This window comes from Trichosurus vulpecula, chromosome 1, assembly GCF_011100635.1.
Source record: "Trichosurus vulpecula isolate mTriVul1 chromosome 1, mTriVul1.pri, whole genome shotgun sequence".
Taxonomy (NCBI): domain Eukaryota; kingdom Metazoa; phylum Chordata; class Mammalia; order Diprotodontia; family Phalangeridae; genus Trichosurus; species Trichosurus vulpecula.
In genome coordinates this window covers 563,117,962-563,122,068 of record NC_050573.1, presented here as the reverse complement: position 1 = coordinate 563,122,068, position 4,107 = coordinate 563,117,962, and the positions used below count along the sequence as shown (strand labels likewise).

General features: G+C 38.2%; 1 pseudogene; it reads right to left on the bottom strand.

Annotated features, from left to right (window-relative positions):
- Positions 1 to 344: 344 nt before the first annotated feature.
- On the bottom strand, positions 345 to 1,722 carry LOC118841882 (annotated as a pseudogene).
- Positions 1,723 to 4,107: the final 2,385 nt, after the last annotated feature.

Sequence of the window (4,107 nt, the reverse complement as noted above, 5' to 3'; positions counted from 1 at the left end):
TCCTATAAATCCAACTGGACCAAATTCTGCCATTTGACTCACTCTCATATTCCTCAGTAACTAACTTACAGTGATTTGAATTTCTTTTAAGTGTTCTTTTTGTTTTCTGTTCTAATCTGGGTATTTTATAGTTTTGTAGATTTTTCTTTCTTTTCCATTCTGATTTGCTGGAATATACCATGAATAGTAGATTCTGATAATTCTTTGCATTTTTCTTTATGATTAATTCATTTTGTTTTTACTCTTTTTATTTTACTCTTTTTTTCGTGACTTTTGACTTTATTGAAAATACAGTTTAGAAAGAACTATAATAAACCAATTTTGGAGAATGTTTTCAGCCTTGCTCACATGAGTATCAACTTAATTGGTGTAGCAACAATCTTCCAGAGTTCTGACTGCGCTACGTGTTCATAAACAAAGAACTGGGGGAAAGAAGCTTCAATTGCTCTACAATAAACTTCATTTTGCCATCTCTAGGTCATTCAAGGAATATCAAAAGTGACTATAAGCTTCAAATGTAATGTCCAAATGTCTAATCGTGAAGTTTAGCCTTTTTCTCTCTTAACAAGTAGATTGTACAAGCATTTTTCAAATTGTGAGTAATTCTGTAGAGTGTTATAAAGCATCTGTGATGTCATCATCATAAAAAGCATCAGCTGCCATCGTGATGATAGTATGAGCATATAAGACAGAAATTTCTTCTTCAGACCAACTGAAAGAAACTTGAGGATCAGTGAATGGCATCTTTCAGCCAATCTAGTTCTTTAACCTTAATTGCACCTCCTTCTGTTTTAGTCAGTTTCCTGTTTAGGGCAACATTCTGTTCACATGTAGTCAGGAGATCTTCACGCACATCTGTGCAATAAACAACCTTAGCAACCATTGCTGTGATGATGCTGGCAATCCCGGGGCCAGCCTCAAGCTCAAGGATAGTGCAATCTTTGAACAGGTCACATTGGAACAGGATGTAGTCAGCTAGAAGGAAAGCTCCTTGCCACACCTGTTTGTCAACATCTTACAGAGAGGTGGCCATGGTATGCTCTATTTTAGCCATATTGTGGTAGATATTTCCTTGTTCTTCATGGAAATTTTCTGCTCCCTAGGTTAGAATTCTAGGATATATCTTGTTTCTTGATGGTTCTTTTTGTTTTGTCTCAGAGAAAACCTGTGGTCTTCTTACCACTTCCAAGTCACCATCATTACTTAATAGAGCTTCTATTTTCATACAAGGGTGAGTTTGAGTTTTATTCTTGTTCCTAAAATCTATACCATTGCTATTCTTGCCACAGGATTTCTGAATACTTCCGTCACTATATACAATATTTTCTATTCAGATGTCATTTTGTTTTTTACCCTTAACTTTAGTATCTTTCCAAGAATCTCTTTTCCACAGTTTAAATTGTGACAGAAAAACAGATTGGACAACAGCATCAAGAGGCACCATGAGGTACCTTTTGTTTCAGATATTTAGATGGACATCAGACAGCATAGTGTTACTTTTTTGTTTGTTTTTTGGAGGGGGAAGGCAGGGCAATTGGGGTTAGGTGACTTGCCCAAGGTCGCACAGCTAGAAAATGTATCAAGTGTCTGAGGCCATATTTGAACTCAGGTCCCCCTGACTCTGGGGCTGGTGCTCTACTCACTGTGCCACCTAGCTGCCCCAAGAGTGTTACTTATAAATGTAATTTCTTCCATAACTTCCTCTTCTTCTGGGTCCATCATTGTACAGTGTTGTATACAGTGTTTGTATAAGAGTATCTAGGGTCTTCCCAAGGCTTTGCCCTAGCAAGCCCCTGATATTCCTTGCTCCTCAGGGGACATGCCTGTGTTGGCAATCAAAACGGGCTCTTAGCACTCTGTTCAACCAAGTGCCCTTGAAGATTTTGGCCTTAGTTTCCTTGATTAGATTGGGAGTCCTTGGTGACCTCCTTGCCTCAGGGGAGGGCCTAGTTTACATGGGTTTGAGTGGCATGTTTGGGACATCAGAGGCTTTTAGACCACATGGGTTTAAGTCATCTCTTTGTGACGATTTCAGGTCACATGGGTGAGTTGCATTTGTGACTCACCCTTGACCCTGAAAAAGATATAACACCAGGGGTTGGCTTTCTCTTTTTCCATGCTCTTAACCACAGCCATGGTGGTGTGCATGACTCTGGGCCAGCCCTTGTTATGAGCTCCCAGGCAGAACTTAGATGTTGGTAACTATGAATTGTATTTGGACTGTCTGTCAAGGTTTGTAATTTGTTTGTATTTGCTCTGAAGTTCAGGGTGCTGGCGTTTTCCCCTGAACTAAGTGAATGTTATTTTTTTATGCTGGATTAAAGTGAGACCGTCAACCCTTAATGTTGCTTTCCTTAGTAAAGCAGATCAAAAGAACCTGGGCTTTGGCAGTGCTCTGTGAGCTCGTTGTTGTTGATTTTACACCCCCTACAACAGCTGCTAGCTGGATTGTTGAAACACCATGTCTTGACTGGAGAAGGAGAGGCTTACCCAGCTGCTAGGATTAGGCTGAGTCCTAGAGGTACCACCAACCCTCCAGCCCACTAGTCATGGGATGAAGGAGCCACCTCCTCCCCTTCTGCCATGTTGGGTGCATGCCTATTTTACTCTATTATTTTAAATTTACTTTTTTGTTTTACTTTTTAAATCATTTTCATTGTCCCCACACCTCACAAATAGTATAACCAAATTCATTCTTTGAATATTGATTTGACAGCTCTGAATTTCTACCACTATGGCCTCCTTCTTCCTCCTCATCACCTGGAGGAGGAATAGGTTGGACTCTTTCTCCCTCATTTTACGGTATACAGATATAATACAACTTTAACTCTAACCGTACTTTTCCATTTGCTGCCAAAAATCTTCCTGCAAACTTTTCTTGAGTCAGTTAAATCCTTCATTATAGTTTCCTTTGGATTGCTAGACCATTCCTGTCAGTGATCCAATTGACCGTACATCACGTTCTGGATAATAGGTGTTCTTCATCAACTATTTTTTCTTTTATTTTTTTTTCCTGTAAGGATAGTTAAACTATTTTGGGGTAATAATTTTTTCATTTAGGAGGCTGGGCTTTGTTCTGTGGCCTAATTAAATTCCCAGTGTCATCGAAAAATAAGAAGAGCTAAAGGACCACAAAACTTACAGGAAATTTCTCTGCCTTTTAAACTCCATGCTTAATACCTTCCATGAAGAAAAAAATTATCTTCAATGAGTGTAGATCTCCATTTTTGACTCATGGACTAGAGAATGGTGTACCAAACTCCTCCCAATGGCTTTCTTTATAGAGGGCAGATAATGGACTCTCAGATGATTCCACTTTGCATCTGATTGCACTGCCTGTTTTGAACTCTGTGGAACAATATCTTGCATGTGTACACACACACATATACGTACACACACACTCTTTACAGCCTCTATTTGAGAATTTTGTCTCCTTCTACCTCTTAGATTATAAACTCCTTGAGGCCAGTAACATGCTATCTATTAGTTGTTTCCCCATAGGTTAGTACAGAACCTGGAATATAGTAGGCACTTAAGAGTGGTTTATTGAATTGGATTGGATATAGTTCTCATTATGTCCATATCTTTCAAAGAATCCTACATAATCATGGCAATGTACATGGAAGTTATTTTGTTATTGGAAATCCTCTAAGTTGGAAATTTATTAAATAAAATTATTTTTTGTAGTTAACAAATAGTTAAAGTGTGAAATTATATGTTCTAAAAGTATGATAGCAATGATATTTACTACAGAACCATGTTTATAAAATCCTTCCTATTCCCATCTGAAACCTTCATCAAGAATAACCTTGATGTCCTTGGTTGAGAAATGATTGAGGAGTATGAACAGATAGTTCTCAAGGGAGAGAAATTCATATTCATATGGAAAAATCTAAATCACTAGTAACTGGAGAAGTACAAATGAGAGGAACTCAGAGGTTCCATCTCACACTCATGGATTATCAGATTCACCAAAAAGATGACAAATATTGGAGAGGCTGTGGGAAAATATCCAAACTGATGCACTATTGGTGGAACAGGGAATTGGTACAACCTTTCTGGAAATAAATTTGGAACAATGCCCCAAAACTTACTAAATTATTTGCC